The sequence below is a fragment of the Equus asinus genome, chromosome 12 (assembly GCF_041296235.1).
Source record: "Equus asinus isolate D_3611 breed Donkey chromosome 12, EquAss-T2T_v2, whole genome shotgun sequence".
In the NCBI taxonomy this organism is placed as follows: Eukaryota; Metazoa; Chordata; class Mammalia; order Perissodactyla; family Equidae; genus Equus; species Equus asinus.
Genome location: NC_091801.1, coordinates 70,080,583 through 70,108,301, shown reverse-complemented (window position 1 = coordinate 70,108,301; position 27,719 = coordinate 70,080,583). Strand labels below are relative to the sequence as shown.

At 49.9% G+C, this 27,719-nt stretch overlaps 1 long non-coding RNA gene across 1 annotated transcript in view; it reads right to left on the bottom strand.

Annotated features, from left to right (window-relative positions):
- The window catches only part of LOC139039929 (uncharacterized), a 73,919-nt gene extending 46,473 nt beyond the window's left edge, over window positions 1–27,446 (bottom strand). Inside the window, exons 1-5 of the long non-coding RNA XR_011493337.1 lie at window positions 26,476–27,446; window positions 18,786–18,978; window positions 17,790–17,870; window positions 14,008–14,101; window positions 11,983–12,361 (exon numbers count right to left, since the gene is read on the bottom strand). This is a non-coding gene — a long non-coding RNA (uncharacterized lncRNA). The remainder of the gene's footprint in view (window positions 1–11,982; window positions 12,362–14,007; window positions 14,102–17,789; window positions 17,871–18,785; window positions 18,979–26,475) is intronic.
- Between the last annotated feature and the right edge of the window lie 273 nt (window positions 27,447–27,719).

The following is a 27,719-nucleotide window of genomic DNA, read 5'->3' as shown; positions in this document are numbered from 1 at the left end:
CGAGGCTCCCTCTCTGCCCTCTGGGCTCCTGCCAGAGGCCTCCAAGGCCAACCTCAACCAGAAGGCAGGTGACAAGGGAGCAGGGGAGATGCAGTGTCAGGGTCAGCCTCCAGGGCACAGAGCAGGGTGGGAAATGGATCCGGGTGAACCACAGAGAAGAACCAGCAGAGCTTTTCCCACTGCTTGGTGCAAAGCCCGGCACAGACTAGATCCTCAGTATGTGTTTGTTGAATGACTGAGTGAATAAATGCTTGCCAGGCATCCCCCAGCCCCAACTCCCAGCGTCCTCCACAAACTGCTTTGTCCTCAATACTCAGCACAAGCACCAAAGGTGCTTAAAAGCTTTCACAGACACACACATACCCACACTCCTCTTGAGTTCTTACTATGTGCTGGGCATGGCTTAAGCCCCTTATATTCATGGTATCATTTACTCCCTATCAGGTGAGTTTGCTGTCCCGAATTTTCAGATATGGAAACTGAGCCTCAAAAATGTTAATAGCTTTCCCAAGATGACTCAAATAGTGAGGGGCAGAGCCAGGGCCCCAGCCCAGGCTAGCATAACTCAAAGGTCTATGCCCTCAAGCACCACATTCTGCATCCCTGAGCCTCACATGGGGCCTGCCAGGTGATGGGAAGTTATCAAATAGTGGCCAAAGGGAATTCTCCCTACGGTCTCCATGCGGGTGGGAGATTATGAGCCCAGTTCTGCACAGCAGCTGTCTCCAGTCCAAAGTTACTGGATGCAAAACGGATTGTTCTCGGCTGGTTTGAGATGGTCCCCACAAGCAGGCTTCACTCTGACTCCGGGATAACCAGTGATGTGCTTGCCTCCCTCCCCACTCCCTACAGAACAATCATTGAGGACCCTGTCGGCACTGGCCTGGGACCCTGCACAAGCTGATCAGCTGGAAGTTCCCACTCCTGTGGCTAGAGTCTGGGGGAGTTGGTGATGGGAGACACAATGCTGGGTTCGTAGAAACCAACCTACTCAAAACTCAGAAAATGAACCCAGAAAGAACACTGCCTTGATGGTGCAACTCTTGTTTGCCTACCATTTGACTTCTAGCAGGAAGTATTTTTAAAGGGTATTTTTCTCCCTTGCTGGCCAGTTCCTCATTGAGAAACTCTCTTTTGTGACACTTGGACGTCTTAGCTCCCAAAGTGATGATGGGACTTTTTTTTTAAATTTCCACTTCCAGGTTTGGATTCACTTCTTCATTCATCTGGAAGAGCAGAAAGGATTTCCAAATGCTTACCAAACATCTCCTCTGAGCACAGAAGGCTAGCCTTGTCCCAGACCCTGACTGTCACCTCTCGGAACCACAGGACGGGATGTTTCCACCTCCTCTTCCTCTGCCCATCCCCGACTCACGCACTCAGTGCAGTTTATCAGCCCCTCCATGTACCCCCATACGTTATGAAGCAACATGATAAAATCTCCTGTTGGGTTTGGTAAGAAATAGAATGTAACCTGATGTTGAAACCATAGTGGGCTTCAGAGCTGAATGGGCCCACGATGATCTGGAAACTTCCTTACTCCCTGCCCTTCCTGGGGACCAAGAAAACAGAAACCATGACCTGTTATGGTGGCCCATGGACAGAGTCCCTCAAGTCCTTATACTGCACATTTACCCTATCACCAAGTTGTTAGGCCCTCTGTGCTTCAGTCCTTTCGATGACTACAGGGTATAAGCTCCTGCTTACTCTGCTAGCCTCACCTCCTTTTCCTTTACTCAATCTCCGTGCCGGACAACATCATCCTTCCTTTGCTTATGCTGTTTCGTCTTCCTGGAATGCCTTTCTCCCTCAGGCTTTCTCTGGCCAGCTCCTACTTAAGTTGGACAACAGAGCTCAGACTCACCCTGAGCATCATTTCCTGAGCCCCAAGCTGTGCTGCACCCCTTTGGAGCCCCATGCTTCCCTCCACCTCAATCTTTACCACCTTGTGTTGAAAACATCTGCTCTCTGGCCTACTTCCCACAGTAAACTCTGAGGTCTGGGAAGACCTTGTCTGGCTCCTCCTTGATTCCTCGAGCCCAGCACAGGGCCTGACATATAATGGGTGCTCCAGGGACCACTTTCTGGAATCTGGCTCAATATGCTTCATTCGCCCTCATCCTCATGTGAATTGGCGCAGCCCCTGCACCAGAGAAACAGGAACTTGGAGATAAGTACAAAGAGACCCAATCCCCTCAGCCCACAGGCTCTCCCACCTTTTGTGGTGGGTTGTGAAACAGAGAGAGGGCAGCCTAGAGTGGGGCCCCATAAGCTGTTAGGGGTGGGAGCCCCTGGGGCAAGACGGTTCCAGCAAGGAAGCAGGTGGCCCATGTGCTGTAGGCTTCATGGGTCCAAAACCATCCATCCCACCAGGAATCCCAGCAGTAGATCAACTTTCCTTTAGCTCTAATCTCTCACCCTGATTAGAATGGAAAGCCCCATGGTGTGGACTTCTAAGCTGTCTTTATCTCTACAGCTTTCTTTATAATCACAAGTGATATACCAGAAACTGTGCCCAAGATCTCATTTAATTTCATAACAACTCCCCAGTTTAAAGATGAGGAAACTAAGAAAAATTAAGTTGCCCAAGATCACACATCTCAGAAACGGTAGAGCTGGAATCCAAGCCCAGGTCTGTCTGGCTCCCTGGCCCTTTGACTTTGACCCAAAAGGTTAAATGGTCTGCTTGAACAAGGGGTCAGTTCCCTGAACAGGAACCAGGAGACCCCCCCCCCATGTGACTGTGGCCTGGTCACAATCATTCTGACCCTTGATTTTCTCATCATTTCCCTCTAAGCCCAAGTCTACTCTTGACGCACGACACATTTAGCATCAGTTTCCCTACAGAGCCTCTCCCAACTGTTCCATGTCATAGGCAATGGAGAACTAAGCAGTCCGTCCTTTGTGCTCCCATTGGCCCCTTGGTCCCAGCACCCAGGTATCAGTTAGTTATCACTGTGTAACAAACCACTCCCAATCTCAATGGCTTCAAACCAGTAATCAGAAAACATTTTCTTGAAGAGCTAGATAGTAAACATTTTAGGCTTTGCAGATCAGTCTCTGTTGCAACTGCTCAGCTCTGCCTTTGTAGCTCAAAAGAAACTATAAACAATACACAAATAAACAGGTGTGCCTGTATTCTAATCAAACTTTATTTACAAAAACAAGGAGCTGGCAGGCTCACAGGCCATAGTTTGCCAATCCCTGCTTTGAGCAATAAGCATTTATCATTACTCATGAGTCTATGAGTTGCCTGAACCAATCTGCTCACCTGGGCCAGAATCCACTGATCTTGGCTGAGCTCACTTGGGCATCTGTGGTCAACTGGCCAGATGCCTAGTGGTTAGCTTGTCTAAGGTGCTTATTTGCAAACTTAAGAGTTGGCCTGCTATCAGCAAAGGTGACAGATAACTGGGCCATGTGTCTCTCTTCGTCAAGGAGGCTAGCCTGGGTTTATTCTCCTAGAAGCTCTACAGGGTTCCTAGAGATGGTGGAGGCATGCAAGGCCAATTGAGGTCTAGGCTTAAAACTGGTCCACCAACACTGGCATCACATTTTGTTGACAAAGCACACCACAAGACCAGCCCAGGTCTAAGGCGTAGGGAAACAGCCTAGGTCTCATGATAGCAGGAGCTAGGAAGTAACATCAAAAAGCATATGGATGTAGCACAGGCCAAAGAATTGTGGCCATTTCCACAGTCATTCCGCCATAGCCAGTTGCACTTGTGTGTATGTATTTGTTACATGTGTGCCTCCCTCTTTTTAGACTCTAAGTCCCTTAAAGATGAGTTTCTATGTCTTATTCATCTTTGTATCTCAGTGCCTATCACAGTTCCTAGAAGAGTCTGTTTCACCTCCCAAAGGGCCCTCAAATCCATTCATCTCCATCACCACCACCTCCCCCTTGGTCCAAGGTATTGTCAGTTCTCACTTGGCCCACTGCCACAGCCTCCTGACTGCTGAGGGGTGGTTAATATTTTCTAGGCCTTGGGAACAAGTTCATATCCATTGGAGCAGGAGAACAGGCAATTGCAGAACACCGAGCACCTGGGAGGGGAGGTTGGCGGCTTCTGCTAATACAGGAGACTAGGCAGGAAGAGAAGTCTGGGGACGCTGATGCTCTGGTCATGACTCTGGTCAGTGTTGGTCCCGGGGAAGCTCCTAACGAGACACCCGGGGTCAACAACGGCAGGAAAGTCCAAGACGTCTGGCGCAGGGAATCAACGGTGGTAAGCCAGGAGTGACGTGGGTTTAGCATTGAAAGCCCAGGACCAACCCCCAACTCTGTTTCTCTACAAATAACTTAACCTTTCTGTGCCTCACTTCATAATCTGTAAAATGGGAATGAAAATAAATAACTCCCTCTCACCAAAAAACCCAAAACAAAAGAGTTTATGTTGAAGGATGCTGTAATAAGAGCCAACGCACATGGTGTGCCAAGAGTGGCTCTGCCATTTTACACACTGTAGCTCATTTAATGCCCCCACAGCCTTATAAGGCAAGTCCTGCCCTTACCTCATTTTGCAGATGAGGCAGCGGAGGCTCAGAAACATTTAGTAACTGTCCAAGTTTGCACAGCTAGTAGGATATGGATCTAGGATTTGAGTTCACACTCTTTTGTTCCAGAATCTGTGCTTGTTATCCCTCGACACACTCAACAAACCCCAGGTAACGTTATTGCTAAGGCTCTCAGCCTGCCCCAAGGTCAGGCATGCCTCCCTCTTTCCTTCCTGTCTGCATTTTCCTGGCCAAATGGCAAAGCAGAGACTTGTGTCCTGCACTTGCCTCTGCCAGGTCCTCACTTCCTGACCTTGGCCAAGCAAGGTCACCTTTCTCAAACTCAGCGTCACCTTTTCCATAAACGGAACCTAACAATCTGCGCCACCCTGGCAGGGTCATCCCAAAGAACAACAAGATGGACACGACAGCGCGCTGTGAGTTACCCAACAATGCCCAAAATCAGGGGGCTGCAGGATGGGGCAACTCCAGGCGTGAAGAATGTGGCCACGGAAATGCCCAAGCCTTGCTCAGGGGGTAGCTCTTACAGAATGGCTGTCCCCATCCAGAGGTCACCTTGTTTATGCAATGATCGACTCCTGCTGAAACCCGAGAGGCTGCCGTCTGCTCTCAGAGCAGGCCCAGACGCCGCTGTCCTGTTCGCTTCATTGGCTTCAGGTTGGTTTTTTCTTTAAAAAAAAGTTTGGCAAGGGATGTTGTCCCAAAAATTTTTAAGTGGTTTGGTTTTCTTTCTCTCTTTCTTTCTTTGCCCGATTTTTTTTTTCTTTGATTGCATGTAACTTCAAACAATGGCGTCATTAACCGGCCCCTGGCGGCCTCCTGCCTTGGGTCCCACGCTGAGCTCTGCTTTCTAAATCCTTGGCTGCTGCCCCTCTGACCTTGAAACCGCAGCTCTCCTTTGAGGTCCCGTCACATGGCATCTGAGGCTCTGTAGCCTTGGAATGGCAGTGTGGACTAGCCAGGATGCTGATTTCTCATTTTAACTCATCCATTAGTATCGAATGCCCAGTGGCGTGTTTCCCTTCTCCTCCAATGAGTCTCCAAAATTCTCAACATTAAGCAACACGGGTCTAAGCTTCCCACTCTTGATTCCTTGTTCAGGGGAACATGATAAACGAGGCTGACGGAGGTCTCCTGCACTTAGACACATATAAGGTGTATAACATGCATTTTCTGCCCTTCTGGATTCCCAGAATCAGAACACTTCATGTTAAGACAGTAATTTCGGAGAGGAGGAACATTAAAACCCAGCAGTCATTTACACTAGAGTATGAATTGGCCTTTTTAACCGATCTAAAAGCAGTTGGTGTTAGATAGAGAAAGTGGAGAAGATGAGACTTCTGGAAGTTACAAGTGGGACAAGATACCACAGAGGGTGTGAAAGGGCTGGGAACAGAGGGTTGTCACATGCTGATAATAAACTTTACCTCTCTCATGAATTTGCCTTGTACTGAGACCATGCCAAAGCTTTACTCTGAAAAACTGTTATCATCTAAGAGACCTCCATACTGTTTATGAGGTTTATTCTCTATTTATGTCATTTAACAAATTTTATAAAGTACATCTATGTGTTAGAGGATACAGATCTTTACAAATATAAACTAATTTAATCCTCACAACAACCTCACTAGATAAATATTATTAGTATCCCCATCTACAGATGAGGAAACTGAGGGACAAAAAAATTAAATAATTTGCCAGATGTCACATAGCTTCTGAATGGTGGGGCCGGATTTGAATCCAGACAGTCTGGCTCTAAAGCTGATGGTATTAACCTTTGTGCTGTAAAAGCAAAAGAACACAAAGCCATTGGTATAATTTTATCCTTTTGGAGCAAGTAAATGAATCAACTCTTGTGGTGAGTAAGTCAGTTCAACATTCAGCTTAAAAAGCATCATCAAGACCGTCAGAGCCAGTGTTCGGAAACTGGCTTCTGAACTTGATGATAACGTTCGTTAATTCACCTTTTGGACTCATTCGACAAGTATTACCAAGCACCCTTTCTGCCTCGGGCCAGACCCTGAGGGCGCAATCATCACGTCAACAGTCATGGCCCTGCCCGCTCAGAGCCTGGACAGCAGAGGGGCCTCAGCTGGTAGTTGCAAGACAGGTGGCAGGTGGCAGGTGTGGGCCAGCTCACTGTGGGAGTCCTGGGGTGAGGATAGGGGCAGTATAGAGAAGTGACATCTAAGCTGAGGCCTCACAAAGGAGTAGGAGTTGGCCAGATGACAAGGCAGGGACAGAGTGAAACAGGAAGTGGAAAGAGCAAAGCTCAATGGGTGATTGACAGCCAGACGGTTAGGAAAACAGACAGCTGAGTGAGGCTGGTGGGGGAAACATGAGATAGCAAGGGTGGGAGCTAAGGTGGACAGATGGCAGGGCCGGATGCCATGGGGCCATGTGGACCCTAATGTGGAATTGGGGTTTACTCTGAGGTCAAAGGGGAGCAGACCCAGGGAGGCGCTGAGGGGGTTTAAGCCAGGGAGGGCCACATAGAGATTTGAGCAGGAGCAGACGTGGAAAGGAGTGGTGGCTTCCAATGACTGTAGGGAGCAAAAGGCACATCTGTTCCCCTAAATGGGCTTCTAGATCTGTAGGTTGATTAGAGACTAAGCCTGATTACCTCAAGTTAAATATAACAGTTTACCTCAGACGTCTGGGCTCACTTCTCCTTGAAACAAGAGAGACTTGTCAGAGAAAACACGCCTATAAACGAAATAGTCTCCATTGATGAGAGAAGTCAAACTAAAGAGTCTTTCAGGTTACAGACTAAAGATATTTGATTCTGGTTAAACTTCTTGTCCCCAGACCCCGTGAGTACAGGATAAAAACGAAGACAACTGTGGATACGGTAACAGAAAGTAAGCGATGCTGGGGGCTCGCCCCACCCCTCCGCCAGGGGTCTGCTGAAACCTGGGTCTCTCCTTTCAGCTTTAAGGAGGGCTTGGGGTGCCTCCCATGCACAAGACAGTTCTCTCCTTAATCTGGTGACATCCATTCACCTTTCCTTTGCCACTCGCCTGTGCTTCCAGTCACTTCCATGGCAGCCGCCACCGTTCACGAAGGCTGCTCATCCTGCCAGTATTTCCTGCGCTCCTGCCTCCTGGCCGCCCACCCAGGCCTGCTTCCAGCCACTCTCTCTTCCACACTGGAAGTCATCTGGTATGAAACCCCTTGATGTGGCCACAAAGCTGAGCAGACACACTGTCTTGGGTCCTTGGAAACCTTTAGGCGCAGCTCCTTCATTCCCCAACAATCTTGCTTTGATTGCTTGCCAAATGCCAGGCCCTGGGGACAGGGATGAATAAAATGCAAGCCCAGCCCTTGAAGAGAGCCTAGCCTCGTGGAGAAGGGGAGGACTCTTTTGTTGGGCTCTCCCATTAGGAGGGGTCCCAAAGCCTGAGGCTCAGGCATCCACATAAGTGCAATGTCACCAGGTAATGGTCATGGGGAAGGCATTCCAGGAAGTGGACACATGCAGGGGACAGTGTCAGCCTGGCGTGCCCTGAGGGTAAATCTCCCCCTTTAGTGCTGAAGAGAGCTCCGGTATCTTGCTCCACATTGAGCTGAGAGAGAACAACAATAGCAATAGGAATAGTAGTAACTTACTATGTTCTAGACCAGCTCTGTCCAATAGAATATTCTGTGATGATGGAAATGTTCTGCATCTGGGCTACTGTGCACTTAAAACGTGGCTAGTGCAATAGGCAAACTGAATTTTTAATTTTAGTTCATTTAAATAGCCACATGTGACTAATGGCTACCATATTAGCACATACAAGATATTGTGCTAACTACTCTCTGGGTAATGCATCAGTTCTAACAATAAACAATGAGGTAAGCACGATTATCATCTTCACTTTACAGATGAAGAAACTGAGGCCTAGAGAGGTTAAATAATTTGTCCAAGTTACTGAGTTGGTAAGTGTGGAGCCAAGATTCAAATCCCAGCAGACTAAGCCCAGAGGGAAGAAATGGTGCCTGCATTATACATTCATTAATTCATTCCAGAGGCGCATGGTCATTGTGCCCATTTTTAGTCAAGCACTATGCTGCATGATGGGGATACAGACATAAGTGGAGTTGGGGCCCCAGCCAAGGGGAGCAGATGATCTATAGAGGGAGACAGACGAACTAAAGAAAGCCTCAAGACCCAGTGGAAACTGCCATGGTCAAGGTCAGCTCACGGCGCTGGGGGGCCCGCAGCCGGGGCCATTAACCCAGCATAGGGATGTTCGGGAGGTCTTGAAGATGAGCTGGCCTTCTCTATTCACAGCTTCTTCCTCCTTCCTGAGCCTTGACCGACTCCCGCAACTCTCCCCTCGAGGTGTCCCCTCCTCATGACAAGGAATGCCTGAGAGGGAAGACGGGGGCAGTCCCAGGGCAGGGGATCAAGTCACCCCACTCTCATGAAGCTCATGAGACACTCAACAACTTGAAATCTCCCCCTGACATGACCTCAACTGTCCAAATTGGCCATTGGTAAACCACTCAGATTGTGGCTTCCAGAAATTTCCACGATTTTCATCTTTCAGAGCCTCACTTAGCACTCAATTGATAATCGGCCTGCAACCCAGCTGTGGAGCTTTAGGGTCAGCTAGACCACGATTCAAGTCCCGCTTCCACCACACAGTGGCCTGGTGACCTTAGGCAAGCATTTAAAAAACTTTCTGAGCCTCAGTTTCCTCATCTGAAAAATTAGGATAGTAATAGTTACTTTTCAGAGTCACTATGAGAATTAAATGTGTGTGAAGCTGCTGCTACTTTGTAGACTTTTAATAGATAGCTGCTATTATTATTAAAGTTATTATCCATTAAAGTGACATGGTCTACTTTGTAGTAGTCCTTGGTTCTCTGTCTTTCCCACCAGGGCACTGAGGCAAAGGAAGGAAACCAGAGGTGTGGAACACATGACCGAGTGTTAGGAGACCTGGGGTCCCATCCGAGCTTGATCACTCACTTGTGTAAAATTGGATGAATCACGTCCCCACTCTGGGTCTCAGTTTCCCCATCTGTAAAATGGGAATACCAACCTAGATTTGGCAGTCTTACAAGGGAATGCCTACCGGGACAGGGCAGGAAATGAAAATGAGCTCAGTGGACCTAATGTGGGGGCATCTACCATTCATTTCCTGCAGACAGTTGCCACGTGGGAATGCCAGCCCACTGTTCCCAGATGTTCTGATTTTCACCAGAAGCTGGACATGCCATTTGTGACAACATGGATGGACCTTGACGACATTATGCTGAGTGAAATAAGTCAGACAGAGAAAGAAGACAAATACTGAGTGAGTTCACTTATATGTGGAATCCAAAAAAAAACCAAGCTCAGAGATACAAAGAACAGATTGGTGATTGCAAGGCAGGGGGTGGGGAGTGGGCGAAATGGGTGAAGGGAGTCAAAATGGATTTACTGTAAAAAATCTTGAATTAAAAAAAGATGGTAACTATTTGATCTGTTAATCTTATCAAACTCTATAAAGTTAAACAAAGCAGGTCTTCAAGCCAAGGCTAGCCCAGTGGCTGCCATTTTGGTGTCTACAGGCCAGATAACCTCTCAGGGCCTCTCAGTCCTGAAGGGCGGTCCTGAAGGAGCCTCCAAGACACTGCCCCTCCACCCCTGATGCCCCCTTTGCCTGTTTCTGAGAAAACAGATCTTTCAGGTCCCCTTTTCGGTTCCTTCCCCCACGTGCGTCACTAACCTATGAGACCTCAGAGGGTGCCCCATGGAGGGCTGGGTCTCCTGGAACCCTACAGAAAGGCGTCTTGGCAAGTTCTCCTTGCATTTCCAGGAGTCTCTGCGCCTCTCAGTTCCCAGTTCCAGTGTGCGACGGTTGATTTCCTACGCTGACCTCACTCCCCACTGCACCAGGCAGAGAGGGTTAACGAAATAACCATTTCAGCCACAACGTGGGAGAGCAGGTGTGAAAACCAAGGCTGAGCTGACAGCCAGAGTGTGTTAAGAGCCATACACATGCACGGCATTGTTCAGAGCATGGCGTAGGACCTACTTAATCTTTGTGGCTGCCCTATAAGGTAGGTCCTCTTATCATTATCATTCTGCAGATGAGAACACTGAGGTTCCAGGAGGTTAAGTAACCTGCCCAGGGTCACCCAACTAGTAAGTAGCACTGCTGGGACTCAGATGGTCTGGCTCGAGAGCCCCAGGCTTGTAAATTGTATCCCCTCTAAGCCTGAGACGCATTGTCAACCTCATCCTAACCCTCCATGGCCTCCCCAACTCAGGTTGGATTGAATGGTCCTGTCTGATCCAGCACCAGCCCTGCTCTCCAGTGTCATATCCCACGGCCCTCATGAATCAGATGTGCTTCCGTGCCTTTGCACATGCTGATCCCTCTGCCTGAGATGCTCTTCCCTCCATTCTTGGACTGGTGCGTCCCATGGCTGACCCTTCAAAGTGTCTCCTCTGTGAAGGCATCCTGGACAGTGGGTTATTCCGTTCCCAGTCCTACATCTGCATGGCACGGTGTACATGCTTCGTCACTGCATTGGCCAAGCATTATCTCAATGTTTGCTTGTCTCTCTCATGGAATTAAGAGCTCCTTGAGGGCAAGACTAGGGCTTACTCATCTAGCCCTGACAATACAGCAGACTCAATGCACAATGTCCGAGATGACCTGCACTGACCCCCTTCCCTTGATCTGCCTGCACGCCCTTCACGTTTGGGTCAGCCTGACCCCACGGAGACTGAGGTACCACAGCTTAAGCAGCAGAAATTTATTTCCTCACAACCCTGGAGGCTGGAAGTCCAAGATCAAGGTGTCAGCAGGGAGATTTCTTCTGAGGCCTCTCCCCTTGGCTTGGAGATGGCCATCTTCTGGTGTCTTCACATGGTTGTCCCTCTGTGTGTGTGTGTGTGTGTGTGTGTCTGTGTCTGTGTCCTAGTGCCCTCTTCTTATAAGGACACTAGACAGGTTGGATGAGGGCCCATTCCAATGACCTCATGTAACCTTAGTCACCTCTTTAAAGACCTTATCTCCAAATACAGTCACATTCTCAGGAATTGGAGGTTAAGACTTCACCATATGGATTTTGGAAAGACACAATTCAGCCCATAACACATCCTAATTTCCCTCCCTCCTCCTGCTCCCCGAAGTAACCCACATACAGCTAGAGTCACTAAAGATCAGGCTGGGAGAGACCTTCATGAGCATCCTGCCCAGTCTTTGCATTTCACAATGGAGAAACTGAGGCCCATAGAAGGGAAGAGGCTTGCCACGAAAATCACCCAGCGAATTAAGTCAAAGTTCCTGACTGCTGGTCCAGGGGTCTTCTTGTGATCCCACATCCATTTGTAAACACCCTCTCTGCTTTCCTGAGCGCCCACCCCACTCACCCCGGCAAGGCAGGAGAGAGGCTGGTGGGAGTCAAGAGCAGATTTCCTTCCAGGAGCTCCCCACCTTGGCCCCGATCACTGAAGGCCAGGCAATGCCCACACCTCACCTGGAGTGAAGCCCCGGCCTCTGGAGCTGTTCCCAGCCACCTGCGGGATTTCTGGTCACCGGAGCTCAGCCTTGGAGCTCCCAGAAGGGGAAGTTGATTGAAATACCAAGCATTCGATGTTCTTCCAGTCCAGAGTGTCAGTAAAAAGGACCCTCTTGCCACCGCAAGTGCTCTGCTTCAGTCCATCAAAGGCTTCCCAGGAGCTAAGAGCCGCCTCCTCTGCCCTGGGGGCCTGAGGAACGTCCCCTGCATCCGCTCCCCCATAGCCTCTTCAAGCCTGCACAGCCTAGACGTGAGCAGCTGATGTCAGAGTAATCCAGTCCTCTCCAGAGCCACCCTCGGTCCGTCCATAGTGTGCGCACTTCTGCGGCCCCCAAGTCTGCAAAAGAAACGTCATCCTCCTCAGTGCGGCAGCCTATCTCCCAGCCTTGGCCCCCAATTAGAAGCAGGGACCTTGGGGCCAAATTACTTGCGTTCAAATCCTTTCTCTAACACTTTCTAGCTGTGTAACCTTAGAAAAGTTACTTATCCCCTCTGTGCCTCAGATTTATCATCTGTAAAATGGGGACAATAGCAAGACCTTCCTTACAGGATTGTAACATCTATTAAATTAGTTGATATGTGCACTGCAGGGAGAAAAGGGTCTAGAATATATTAAGCCCTATGTAACTATGTGTTAAATACATATATGCATACATACCCCCCACCCCACCCAGCGTACCCAACACAACAACAACCTTCCTAAGAACCCACAATATACAAGGCACAGTTCCTAGCAGGAAAAGGCTGGTGCATGCAGGTGTACTTAATAGGAGCCTCGAAAGGCAGGGAGAAATTCCCGGGGTCGGGGGAGTGGAGCAATCCAGGCAGGGGGAGAAGATCGTGAGCAGTCAGGGTGGCTTAAGGGCGCATGCGTGTTGGGCGAAGGAAGGGTGTGGCTGGAGCTCTGAGCAGGAGGAGAGGTTGTAGGGGCTGAGGCTGAAAAGACTGGAGACCAAATCTCGGAGAAATGGGTTCTACAGTGAGGGGCCTCAAGGGTGTAGACTGCTTATCAGTCAAGGAATGCACCACGCATGTGCCCCTCTCTGGGCCTTGCTCAACCTGGTCCCTGTCCCCACTCACGCTGCCACATGGTAAACACTGAGTTTCAACTCCGTCCTGGCTCAGAGCTAGGCCAGGCATATAAAACTGCATAGGGTGCGTGTAGTCTGCTCCAGAAAGAAGCACAAAGTCAAGACGGAGAGAGAGGCAGCTAATTGGCCGATTCGAGTATGATATAAAAGAAGAATGAGACCCTGGACAAGGGAGATGCCAGATGAACTCGAGTCGTCAGGGAGGGCTTTCCAGAAGATGAGGCACGTGAGATCAAGGGTGAAGGGCACCTGAGCCTTTGCACTGGGGGAAGGTAAGGAATGTTCCAGTCTGTGAGAAGGCACCAGAGCGTGAAACTGCTTATGGCCTGGCACGGCTGGAGCAAAAAGCACACAGGGGGCCAAGAGGCAAGGAATAGGGCTGTGGGGGAGGAGGCAATCAGAGCTGTGGGGCCATGTGGGCCTAGGAATCGTATCACCATCCAGGAGTTAACGGGCTCCGGAGATGGACTTTGGGGACAGGAAGGGCAAAAGTAGAGCTACCTTTTAGAGAGAACTCTGCCGGTTCCCCCAGCAGCCCGAGACGAGAACGAGAACGTGGGTGGAGGCGGTTTATTGTGGGGTGACTCCAGGAAGCAGCAGTGACAGGGCGAGGGGACTGAGTTACTCTTGTGGGAAAAGGCAACAGGGGGTGTGTTATTGAGCTGGTTACCTCTGTGGGCAGTGAGAACTCAGTCCTGCTTGGGGACCCCCAGAGACACCATCAATGAACTTCCCATTGTCACCAACTTTCAGTCCCCACTGCTTGAGGGTCGCCTCTGGGAAGCCTTAACTGTCCCCCCACCCATCGTTCTTCTAGATTGTACCTGCGCAGGGGCTGACTGGCCTTCTGTGGTTTTGAACAAGCCCTGCATGCCTGAAATAGGATACTCACAGTATGAAATTGTCCTCATGGCTGTGCTGAGACCAGGTGGTTCGGGGCTGGGGGGAGGGGCGTGTGGGGCACAAAAACATCTGCAGCCATCCCCCTGGGTACAAGGTGCATCGGTGAGAATTATGTTCCATTGCAAATAACAGAAAAACAAAAACGAATAGTGGCTTCATCAAGTTAGACAGTTCTTTCACCCTTGCGTGAAGAAGTCCGGAAATAGTAGTTTATGGCTGGTACACTCGTGAAGAGCATTCTTCCAGCTGTGGAAGGCCACTCTCTAAATGGCCCAATGTAGCTATTAGAGCTTCAGCCACCATATCCATGGTCCAGGCGGCAGAACAGAGCCAAGAGAAAGAAGAGTGCACCCTCTCCATTTTAAGGAAACTTCCCAGCACTACCACATGACCTACTGCTTATGTCCCCTTGGCTAAAAGCTAGGCACGTGGTCCTTCCTTGCTAAAAGAGAAGCTGGCAAATGTTGTCTTTTGGCAATGTACCTAACTAAAAATTGGGATTCTTTAACTAAGAAGGGAGAAGGAATGGACCTTAAGAGGCAGCTAGCAGCCCCTGCCACAAGGATGCAAGACGGAGACCACAAGGTTAATTAGGAAGTGATGGTCATAATCTAGGGAGAGATGAGGAGGGCCTGAGTGAAGGGAGTTGGGGGGGAGATGGAGAGGCGACTGCATCTGTCAAATGTCTGGGTGTGGATTTGACAGGACTTGGTTAGGGATCAGAGAGGAAAGGAGGGGCAGGAGTCAGGAATGTCATTGATGCTGAGCAGAAATACGTAAATAAGATAAACAGTTTGGGGGAAGGGCATGAGTTCCACCGTGGCCATGCTGAGTTCGAGACACCTGAAGGACAGCCACAGATGTCCAGGAAGCAGACGGTTAGGTGTTCAGGTGGTCAGGAGAGAGGTTTAAGCCTGAGATAGCAATTTGGGGACATCAGCCATTAGAGCAGAGAAGAGTCATCAGGGTGAGAATGTAGTGGAAGGAAGCAAGGGGCTCAGACAGCAGCAGGCTAACATCAAAGTGTCAGGGGCATGGGAGGCTGACCTTTGTGAAATGCACCCAAGGGCAGGAGGAGAGTCAGGGGTATTGATGCCCCTGGTTAGTTGCGTCCCTCTGTTGAAACCCCTAACAGGAAATGCCCTCTTGTAGCTACACTCTCTGGGTTTTGATAACCACTTGGCCTTCAAGCCTAGGGTTGGTAATGGCTCCCTGGTATTATTCATGTTGGAGAGCGGCACTATTTCCTGTTGGATTCCCTTAATCCTTGTATACTTTTGTAAACAGTGCCTTCATTAAACTGTTCTTGATTACAAAGATGATAGAGATAGATAAATGATAGGTAGGTGGATAGATAGATAGATAAAGAGAGAGCGGCAGAAAGAAAGAGAATAAATAAATATGTGAAGATGAATGGATAGATGGATGGATGGATGGATGGAGGATGGATAGTAGATAGAGAGGTAGCAGGGAAAGATGAGATCACGAGGGAAATTGGAGGGAAAGGACAGGGGAGGAGGTAGGAGGAGAACCAGGAGTCAAGGGAGAAGTGAGCTCAGTGTCAAATGTGACCCCCACATTAGTTAAGAGGAAGGCTATGACACATCCATTGGATTTGTCACAAGAAGGTCGCCAATGACCTCGATGAGAGCAGTTTCCTGTTGTGGGAGAAGCCAGATTGCGGTGGGTAGACACGGAGAAATGAGTGGGAGATGAGGAAGTGGGAACAACTGCTTTGTCCCTCATCTCCACCTAAAAAGCCTGGCTCAAATGTCACCTCCTCCACAAACTTTCTCTGAATCTCTCTTCTTCCTCTGTGCCTCCTGAGCATCCAGGGGCCATCTGCCACAAATCAATGGCTGAGCTCCCCGGGTAGGGGTCCATGACTCTGGCTACAGTCAATGTCTTAGAAAGAGCACTGGCCTTGGAGTCTAGACACATGGACTCAAACTCTGAAAAACTGTCCAGCTCACCCTTCCAAGTTCCTGTGAAAGAAGCACATCTTGTTTGCTTTTGCCAGGAACAGGCTCTATGGCCCTGCCCAGTGCCCATTCCTCGTACCATGGAAGGGGGTCCTCCAGCTGCTATCCAGCTGTGGCCTCCTAGATGGTCAGCATTCAGTAAAGGACCACAGCCTGCCCTGCCACTGCCCTCATCTGCTTCCTTGGCCATGAAAAAATGTAGGAGCAGCCAAAGATCATGGACATCCCTCTTTCCCACCATCTCCAGGACCGGTCAAGGCCAAAGGCAATCTTTGTTATAAGATAAGGCCCGAGCTATTCCTGGGGGTTCGGGAAAGATCCCAGCCGCTCCTGCCAACTACCATTCCAGGTTAGGCCTGACCACTCAGGCCAGGACTCCATCACCAGCAGAAAGAACTCTACATAGCCAGCCACAAAGCTGACCTTTATGGGGTACTTCGTGTGTTTTGGGCACTGTTCTAGCATGGTACCTGTGTCAACTCAGTTAACCTCACAACTACTCTAGAGATACACGCTATTCTTATCCCATTTTATGAACTAGGATCATAGAAAAGATCAATGTCTGGAGTAATTTGACGTTTTCAGATCCAAATCTCTCTTCTCAACAAAATCATGAGGGAATGAGCATGGGAGGAGAAGGCAATTAACACTTTTGCTGGGCACCTTATAAACGTCAGGAGCATCATCTCATTTGACCCTTACAAATCTATGACGAGGGTACATTCAATGGACAATCAGACTGAGGCTCAGGGAGGGTAGGAGTTGCCCAGCGGGTTAGTGAGGGAGCACAGGGCTATGATTTAAACCCAGGCTACCTCTTTTTTTTTAATCTGCTCGATAATTCTCAATTCGGTGAGGCAGATAATGCTATCCCCATTACACAGATGAGAAAACTAAGGCTCGGGAAGATTGAAATGACTTGCCTGAGGTTGCTGTGTAACCGTGAGATCTGAGGGCTGGGGAGCAGGTGGCAGAGGAGGGAACGTAAGGGGAGATTGGGATTCGAACCCAGATCTCTGGCTCTGAAGACTGTTGACACCATGCAGGAAAGATGGAACTGGGGAATGGAAGGCTTTTCTCTGCCCCTCAGGTTGTACCATGGCCCCTGTGGCTTTTACACCCCCCACTTCTGCACCTTGGGTACAGTGATCCTCCTTATGCCAGCCTCGGTACCCAGCTGTGACCACATGGAGTGACATATGGCAGCGTCAGAAGTGGGACGCTTCCACATGTGTGATGGGGCCATTCCCAGGCTAATCCTCTGAGCTCCATGCTCCCTATCGCGAAAGGGAAGAAGAGAGAGCAGGGTGCCACTGTCATCTCTTCATCTTCCCCACTCCAGTCTGCCCTGGCAGGGCCACTGCTCTGAGCTGGCGGGGGCAGGGAACCAAAGAATCGCTTGGCTTCTTGGAAAGCTGATTCACTCACCTTTCACAGAAGAGAAGCCAACTTTCCCATCCTCTGGACCCAAGGAGAGGTCGCCCTTGTGCAATCCTGCCCTTTGAATCTCCTGAGCAATACCCGGTCTGGAAATCTGTGCCTTCTGAGACTTCAAAGCTGTCCACCCTCCCTGATTAGTAGCAATAACAATCACCCGTTCAGGGCCGCCACCCCAGGCCCTGGCTGCAGAGAGCCACTGCCAGCTCCCGCTCAGGATCCTGAGAACAAGCCTCATCTCCCGCCTATAATGACTGGACCAGTGCCTTGATGGCTTTGACCCCCCCCCCCCAACACCTTCCCAAACACCAACGGTGGCCTGTTCCCAGGAAAGGGAAGGTGTCTGCCTCACCTGGGGGAAACATCTGGAGAACCACTCCGGAGTCCATCTAAATTAGCCCAAGTGCTTTGGAGCAGCCATCATGGTAGCAAACTGTAGTGTGGAAAAACACGCACAGATACCAGAGTCAGACAGAAGTAGAGTCAATCCTGGTGCCACCAAATTGCTGTGTCACTTTGGGGACCCTCACATCTCTGAGCCTCAGTTTTCTCATCTTTAAAATGGAGTTGGTTATCACCAATGTTGAAAAACGATGCAGTAATGTCTCTTAAGGTTATGAAAAAACTAAAGGAAATAGCATGTAGGAAAATACCTAGCACCTAGCATTCTCTGCTGTCACTTTCGGTGATGTGATCCTCTCATGAGCCCTACACTCCTAGGCTCAGCATCCCCAGTGCCTCACAATGCCCACCTTGTCCTGTGGCGTGGGTCTTTCAGGTCTTCCATTGTTGGCCATTTACCACTCTCATCCCTGGGACAAGTGTCTCTCTTCACTACATCAAATTCTTTTTCAGAGTCATAAGCCTTAGAGAAAGAATTTCTCTTTGTCACCTCACGTGTCAAGGTCAGCAGGGCCTGGGGAGGCTTTTTGGTCCATACAAAGTCACACAGCAAGTGGGCAGCAGAGTCCGGCCTGGACCCAGGCTTCACCACCTGGGGGCCTTCTGCAGGTCTGACCCTTGACCTCTATAGGGTCATCCCCTCCCAGGGCTGGAGAGTTCCAGGCCCCTGTTCAGAAAGAAGGCTCGGCTGGCACTTCAGTCTACACAAAGTTCCCTTTCAGGGGTCTCTCAGATTCCAGCTGGAGCTGTCAATGGTTATGAACTTTTATTTCCATCTCTAATTCTTAATCAACTTGGGAAACTTTAGCAAAGGCCAAGCAACACCTCGTGACATTGTTGACTGGGGGTCATGGTGTCTACAGGGCTCTTCTGCCGACCAGATCTGGTCCTCAAATGTAAAAAAGTGGAGAATGCTCACTCAAGAAATCAGCACTTAGGACTATACCCCAAAGAAAGCAGCAAGACGAAGTTCAGAGACAGCAAATAGCTTCCTGGGTCACAGAGCTGGTGTCAGGTAAAGTCGGGGTGAACTTCCTCTCTCCACGTCATCTGCCTCCACAGGCAACCACTTGTGGTTCCATCAAGAAGAGGCTGCTGACCATTTTATCCATGAGTTTTTACTGTCCCTTCACTGGACCCTAGAAACCAGAGAAGTCAATGACTTTTGCACTATCTAATATTTAATTGTATGTTCCATTTGACAAACATTAAGACCCTCGACAACAGAAGAACCAGAGGAGCTGTTTTCAAAGGCGGGTACTTCGGCCCCACTGCAGACCCACGGGCTCAGAATTTCCCGGGGAGTTCCAAGTATGTCTGTTCCTGAGAAGGGCGGTTCCAATGAGGAGGCGGGGCTGGGAACCACCACATCTGAAATTAATCATAGGAAATGAACACAGAGCACCTACTAGGTGCCAGGCAGTGACATCGCAGCTAACCTTGACACAGCCCAGCAATGTGGGCTTTCTCAGCCCCACTGTGTGATTAGGAAGGGGAAGCTCCAAGAGGTCAGAGGGCTTCCCAAGCCACCCAGCTGGTAAGAGGCAGAACCAGGGTTTGAGTCTGGGTCTTTCTGACTTTCAAAGCCCAGGCTTGCCTGTATCCCTCTACTGTGTGAGAACCCTACTGTGTGAGAGCCCTGTGCAAACAGACCCTAAGGATATGCAGTGAGTCAGACTCATGCCTGGTCTAGGAGCTGACACCTGAATGGGGGTGGCTGACACATAAACAGCTAACTCTAACCCAAAACTGCCTGAGAAGAAGGATAAACAGAGGCTCCAAGGACTAAGAGGGTCCAGTGAGAGTGTGGAGGGGACCCTGGGGAGGAACCAAGGAGATCTTCTTGGAAGATGTGACGTTTGAGCTGGGTCTTCAATGATAGCATAGGTATCGCCATCTGTCGCCCAATGTGCCAAGCACCGTGCTAGGTCCAGGGGATAGAAAGATCAAGACGACAGGTGCCCGCCCTCACGATGCTGGCTCCAGGCTTCTGCCTTCTCTGAATTTCCCGTTTTCTCTGCCAGCCCTCTCTCTTCTCCTCCCTCCCCTCTCCATCTGCCCTATCCCTCTGCTTCCTCTGGAGCCTTAGCTCCCCTTGGCCCTGCAGTTCAGAGGGCCCTTCTCAGTGGGCCAGGCCATGTTTCAGGAAGTGGGGTGCTGCAGGCCCAGCGCCAAGGGGGAGAGAGGCATGTGGGCCCCACCCAGGACGAGGAGGGGAGCTCCCAAGCCCCGGAGTGAGTCACAGCACACAGACACCTGAGAAACAGACATAAGATGACCCACTTCCCTGGGAAGTCAAGGAGAGAGATGAGATAGGAAGAGAAAGTGCTTTGAGCTCCTCAGAAGAAAGAAACCCTAAACAGATCCAGGGTATTATTACCACGGTCATTAGCTGCCTCAATTAAAGGGACACGCATCTGACTACCTGAGGGATCATTAACTTGTCCTGCAACCCACACATGGCTGTATTTTTAATATAATTTCATTTTTATTATTAACAGATAAGCCCGTGCAATACACCGCGGGTCATCCTGATGTGTTAATACCCTCTTCCAGGCTGGGTGGTGTCTCCTTCCTCCCACACGGCTAGGACAGGGTCCAGCCAGGGAAGGAGCTGGGCCTCCCAGGACACTCAGCTCCCCAGCCCAGGTGCTCCCCACAGAGCTTTGAATCATTTCCTGGCTCCTGATCCCATTGTCCAAATTCCTCTTCCCCTTGGCCCTTCATACCTCTGCTTGCTTCTACCCACCCCTGCCATATCTGTCCTCCAATTAAGGGCAAAGGGAATTCAGTGAACTCCTCCTGGGTGCCAGGCGTTGGGGAAACCAAGATTAGTTAGACACCTTAGTTAGACCTTGCCTTAAAGGTGAGGGCGGCAGGCCGTTTCATTCTCTCGCCCAACCAGCTCTGAGCACTGCACCACGTACCCGGCTCCGTGCATGCTCAGTGCTCAGAGCCGTGTCCCTGCCCCAGGAAACAGACCTGTCAGGGGACACGGACCCACCAACTCCCCCGAAACACACCCTAATGTTTACTATAGTAAAGCCATGCCCCAGGTGCTGGGGAAACACGACAGAAGGAAGAATTCTATCTGCCTTAGGGTTGGACTGGCAGGACCACGATGTCCGTGAGTGAGGAAGGTTCCCAAAGTAAACAGACACGACCTGGGGAAGGAAGGGCCTCACAGACAGAGGGAACAGCATGAGCAATGTGTTGGGAAGAAAGAAACCAGAGTGCTCGGGGCGTGGGGAGAAGTTCCATATGGCTGGGGAGCAGGGGCAGTGGGGAGAGGCCGATGTGGAGTGAGGGTTGATGGCGAAGGGCCGGGTGCACCGTGACTACGATCACAGGCAGCCTTTACAGGACCAACCGGGAGCCAGGCCAGGGGGAGGTGCTCTCCTAGTGGTGACCTGGGAAACCCTCACAACAGCCCAGGGAGGCGCTGCTACCATCCTCCTTCTCTGCTGAAGACATCAAAATCTAGAGCGCCCAGGCTGCCCAGCTAGTAACTGGAGAAGCAGGTTCAGAGGGGCCCTCCCTCTTGATGCAAAAATAAAGGGTTTGATTGAGGGCGAGAATGGAGGATTTCAGGCAGAGGGCAGGGGAGCAGCAGGTCCCTTGGGGAAAATGATGGGGTAACTGGTGGCAGGGCTGGATAAGGGCACAGGCCACTTGAAGTGGGCTGTGTGTGGAAGGAAGGAGGTGCAGTTGGTGCATGAAGGGCTGCAGGGAGCAGAGAGGGCTCCCAGGGAGAGCCCTGGCCTCCTCCACAAGCCCCTGGGGCCAGCACAGCGTGCAGCCACAAAAGGGCAGAGCTGGAAACAGCCTTACAGAAAATCTTCTGGTGACTAGGACATTCCCCTCCAAAATAATTCATCAAGCTGCCACATCTTGATTCTATGCTACCTGTACCTAATTCAAGTTATTAGCATCTCTTGCTTAGACAGCTTTTGATGAAGTCCAAAAGCCTTATCATGGCCCAGAAGGCTCTGTGTGACCTCTGCCTGGCCTTGCTCTCCCCCCCGCTCACCTCACCACCCCTATCTTGTTCACTCACTCCTCCCCCTCGTCCCACCTCCCCCACCCTGGACTTGCGGTGCTCTGGCCACACAGGACTTCTTCAAGCATCTTGCAACAGCTGGCTCTTTCTGTGCCTGGAATTTCATGCTTGGAATACTTATTGCCATTTCTCCCATCCTCCCGTGTCCCATTTTCCGGCTGACCCCCACTTACCCTTTAGGGTTCAGCTCTCACTGACCCTCCTCCTGCCCCCACCTGGTCAACGCCCCCATGACACCCATTCTTTTCCAGCCAAGCCTTCTCTCACTTGGAATATTTGCTCATTTTCTGGCTCCCGCACAACTTTATAAACCGGGCTTGTTCACTGCTCTGCTCCCCAAGGAACAATGCCTGGCACAGAGCAGGACTCAGGAAATATTTTTGAGTGAATGAATGAGTAAATAAGAGAAAAAATGAGCAAATGAACATGTGTGCTAGACCTGTGCTGTGCTTTAGCTGGTGCTATTCTTCTGGCCTCGACCAGCCTCCTCTCTTCTTACCCACAAGCCCCCTGGAGTCCCACTTGCTCTGAGAAGCCCTCCTTGGTGTCTGTAACACAAGCAGACCCCTCTCTTAAAAGCCACCATGAGAAATGTTCTCTGAACGTTACAATGCTTCAGTAAATCCACCGCAGCCCATGCCCACACTCTGCTCTGTGTGGGGAAATCTTGCCTCCCCTGCTAGAAGACAGCTACCCAGGCCTCACACTGTTATACAAAAATGGGGGCCAGATAAGGAAGGTGAGGGATTCACATGCCTGAGAATGAGCTCAGCCACCAGAAGGGCTGACTCACCGTGGAAGGTTTTGAACATGACGTAGCATCATATAAATGTAGCCTAGCCTCCCCTCCTTCCCTGCATTGACTGAACATTCTCTGCCCATACGGGTCAGAGTTCAGTGGTACAGGGGAGGGAAGTTATGCTTAAGCCCTGACCCCTATGCACTGAGTTTATAATCTAGTTACAGCCTAAGACTCAACCATAAGTAATCACCATATAAGACTATCAGCTATGTGCCCAAGAGAACTCCACCTCCAGAATTCCATCTTTATCATCGAACCATCCCAAAGATTGGCATCAAGCCCATGAGGCACCTGGGTGCTCAGTTTTCTTTCTCACTGGGCAGTGTTCTCTTTCACAGCACCATATCCACTGGATCTCCTATTTCCATCTTCCCATTTTATCGTCTCCAGTGGTGGTCGGGGTGGGGGGTGGGTCTTACAGGGGTGTTGCGCCAAACAAAGTACACATTGCTAAAACCATTCCTGGGTGTCTGCAAAATATGCAGTCCCTCGGCATATGCAAAATATGCCAAGGATTGTTAAGGAGTGCTTGAACTTGACAGCCTGCCTCTAGCAAACTCACTCAGTTGGGCAACATGGCCAAACAGCCAGGGAGAAGGTAAATGCAGGATTTTGGAGTCCGAAGGTCTCAGTAAGTTCTTAGAGTCCCTAAGCACGCTTTCAAGATCCTTTAATGGTAAAGGCAAAAGTGTTTTAGATATATATAGAGATCTCTGATATCAGGAAAATGGATGCGTTGGGTAAGGTGACTCTCTGGCACTCTTCAGGGACCGAGACATGGGAGTTGCCAAAGTTTCTCAAATTTTACCACCTTCACCTTAAGCTGCCTGGATGATGAAATATTCTGAAGAGTCTGAATTTCCTACACTGATGAGCTGAGCTATAACCCAGCCCCCCAGCCCACCTCCTGGGTGATCACTAAGGACCATGGGTCAGACTTGCTATGCCCCCACCAACACTTTACAGATCAGAGCACAGCTCCCCTCCGGCAAGGCCACCAGCATCAGGATGTTACTTCACCTATTAGCTGGCAAATGAAATGCCAGGTGGAAGCAAAGTGTTGAAACGAAAATAGATGCATCCCCACCCCGAGGCGTGATGAAATACTTGGAAGAAACCTTCATGGGCGCTTGACACACGCATGAGAGAGCAGAGGAGGTAAGTGCTAGGACTGGGGACACCCAGCTGCAAGGGCTCGACTTGAACCTGAGCGTGCCATGCCTGGCAGCAGAGAGACAGACGATGGGGCTGGAAGGGGTCTTCGGGAAATTACTAGAGCTGCAGGGAGGAAAGCCCAAGCAAGGCAGAATTTGGCAAATAGGTTCAACTTTGGGTGGCCTTAGAGTCTTTACTTTCTGGTCCAATATTCCACCCTAAGCCTCACAGTCCTAGGAATTCTCTAAGACTTCATGGCTAGAAAAAAGCAGAAAGAGAGGTTTGGTCACAGAATGGAGAAAGAGAAGAGTAAAAGGAGGGAGAAAGAAAGAAGGAGAGACAGAGAGAAAAAGGATGAAATCTTTGAGACTGTATCTATAATATTACTGATCTAAAATATATTCAGAGATTCCAGCAGTTTGGAAAAGTTCTTCCCAATGAGTGGAATGGTGTTTGCAAATATATATGCAAGAACACATGTATCTGTGTTTGTGTGCTAGAATGATGTGTGTGAGTGTGTGCACCTGTAGGCATATTTGTCTGTGTACATGTGTGTGTGTGTGAGCATGAGAGCATTTGTGAGAAAGTGTGCATTTGCATGGTGAGTGTTTGCATGTGTGTATGCAGGTGAGTGCACGTGAGTGTGGAAGTGTTTGTATGTACAGACACGTATATGTATATTTGTGTCTGCATCTGTGCAGCATCCCGTAATGAAAACCACCATGGAATAGACCCCAGAAAAGGTGGGATCTTATCCTGATCACCCACATACCAGCTGTGTGACCTTGAGCAAGTCATATCACCACCTCAAGCCTCGATTTTCTCAAGTGTTCTAGTTCCTAGAGCAATGCCTGGTACATAATAATCACTCCAGGGGCCAGCTCCGTGGCCGAGTGGTTAAGTTCGTGCGCTCCGCTGCGGCGGCCCAGGGTTCGGATCCAGGGTGCAGACATGGCACCGCTCATCAGGCCACATTGAGGTGGCTTCCCACATCCCACAGCTAGAAGGACATGCAACTAAGATATACAACTATGTATGCGGGGGGCGGGGGGCGGGGGGGCAGTTTGGGAAATAAAGCAGAAAAAAAAGATTGGCAACAGTTGTTAGCCCAGGTGCCAATCCTTAAAAAAAAAAAGGAAGATTGGCAACAGTTGTTAGCCTAGGTGCCAATCTTTAAAAAATAATAATAATAATAATCACTCCATAAATATTTATTAAATGACTGATTGCTATTTGGGGACAGTGCTGCTGTTTACTTCTTGGGGTTGAGGAGATGACAAAATGAGCAAATATATGCAAAACTACTCTCTCGGTGCTTGGCATGAAATAGAAGCCCAGTACTTGTCAGCCCCTCCCCTCTCAACTTGAGTTTTTTCCCCTGTGGTATTGGAAGGAGGTCAATGAAGGAAATGATGCATAAGGTCACATGCCTCTTGCAGCCTCCTTGCTTGGGCTGAGTAAGTACCACAAACCATCCTCTTAAGCCAATGTCCAGGGGCTTCTGAATGCCCACGATGTTATATATTAGTCAGGCCTCTTCGTCCTGCTCTCAGTCAAAGATTGACAGTAATTCATTTGCAAGAATTAAATGCAAGATTGAATTTTAACGACTCAGACATTTGAGGTGAACTGTGCTTTCAGTGACCTTTGGGGGCAGGAAGCCTGGGGTGAGCTGGTACCCTGATTTTCCACTTGGTGGTATACTTGTGGGTTACAAGCTTGCAAGATAGGAATTATTATCCTCCTCATGCAGTTGAAGAGATGAAAGTTTGAAGAGGTCAAGAATCTGGCCCAAGAGGTCAACTGCAGGGTACCGGAGCTGCCTCCAAACCTGACAAGTGCTATTGAGAAGCTTCAGGAAGGTAAAAATCTGCTCACTTGGGCAGACAGAAATGAGGTCTCTTAAGTTCTGAACCCACAACCATCTCGAAATCTCTGACCAGTCAGCCCCGGTTGAGTATTGGCAGATAGAGCCAGCGCCGTGTGGCAATCAGAAAACTAGTCAGGTGGGACTGGAACGGTGCCTCTGAGGTATTTCACAAACACGGGGAACAAACACATCTGGTGTTGCAATCCTGGCCACCCGGAGCTGCCGCGTTGGCTGTTTTTTGAGAACGGACTGTGGATAAAGAGTTTGAGGGCTGACAGCGCTGGCATGCCTAGGTGGGTGGCCATCTTGGAGACTGCCTCAGCCCTGAGGAGACATGGCTGTTTCAGTCCCCAAACCCCTTACAGGATAGCCAGATAGACTCACTCCTCCCAGTGTGCCAGGAGCTACTCCAGACCCTTTAGCGAAGCCCCCAAGGCCTTCCATGGTCCAGAAGTGACCTGTATTTGCATCTTCTCCCACTACTCCCTTGACAGAACTTCTGACTGGATCCCAAATGTACCTTTTTCTTCACCACCTCCATGCCCAGGAAACAGACTCTCCCTTGCCCTCAAAAGAGCTATTCATCCTGTAATCCTAAGAACAAAAGTTAATTAAGACCAAATCTCTCTTAGTATTTCACAATGCCCTGTGGGATAATTAGTATAACTGGTATGAACCGCTCCATAAATTCAGAGCTCAAATGTGGTCACATTCCACTTATTTTTCCAATTAATCTCTTCAGCACTCACCTCCAATAAGAGCAGGAAGCCCAGCATCTCCCTCCGAAGGTTTCCTCCCTTCCCAATAAATTGTCCCAAAGCCCTGGGAGCAGGCCAGGTAAAACCAAAAATAGGCCCTCTCACACACCAGGCCTGGAGGAACTGGAGTCTGTTCAGCTGACAGTTGCCAGGGACTCTCTCTGCCACGCATTCCTACCACGGCAGAGTGTCGCTGCTGAAACTCACGCCTACGCGGTTTCTTGGATGAGTACAAATGCCGACACTGCGTCGCTGACCCTCAGCCAGGGGCCCCGTGTAGAGCTCTTGAAGCGGAATTCTCCTAATGCATTTTCTCATACTCCAGCTACTTCTCGGGCTACAAGAAGACAGCAGGAAGCACAGTCAGGATTGACTCCATTTCCCACACCTCGCAAACCCCTTTTCCCCGCCCCATGAGCACTTCAGGGACCACGCAGAAAGGGAAACATCTTTTTAGACTCTTCTCTCAAGAGCATGAGGGCTGCTTAGCCTGCATCTTCCCTTCTCAGGGAAGCCGGCCTTGGTGTCTTTCTTGTCCTGCCCGTACCCCCATGTCCCTGGCAACTTCCTCACCAAAGAAGACAACAAAAGCCCAAGATAAATTTCCAGCAGGGCACCTCCTGTGGGAACCTGCGACACCTGTGACATTTGCAGGGCACAAATGGGCCACAAAATGTTCCCAAGCATAGCCAGAGGATAATAATTCTATCTGGGAAGGACCTACTGTCTGCCAGGCACTTTGACACATGTGATGCTGTTTAATTCCAGCAACCCCGAGAGCGAGGCGATGCGAGCTGCATTTTATGGAGGAGGAGAGTGAGAGTGCTGGGGGCCCAGAGCCAGGCAATAAGATGCTGCAGCTCTCCCTCCTGCCCTGGGGAGACGCACAGCCTGCCGCCCATCCCCATCCCCAGTAGTTTACTACAAGTGAAGTCAAACTGAAAGAAACAGCCTGAGCAGCCTGGAAGAGATAAGGGATCGCAAAAGGGCAGCCTAAAGGGTTGTGTGAGGCCAAGGAGAGGCTGTTATCTTGGTGGAAGATGGGGAAGGGAGGTGTTCATTTCAGTCCCTAGAACTCAGCCTAGCACATCGTAGGCGCTCTATTAATACATGTATATTAATATATTATAGTTGCAAATGATATAATGGATACTTGCCCTGATTGCTGCTTAAGCACCTGCTCTGTGCCCAGCCCTGGGGTGACCCAGGGGAGCAGAAAGGCTGATTCCAGCACA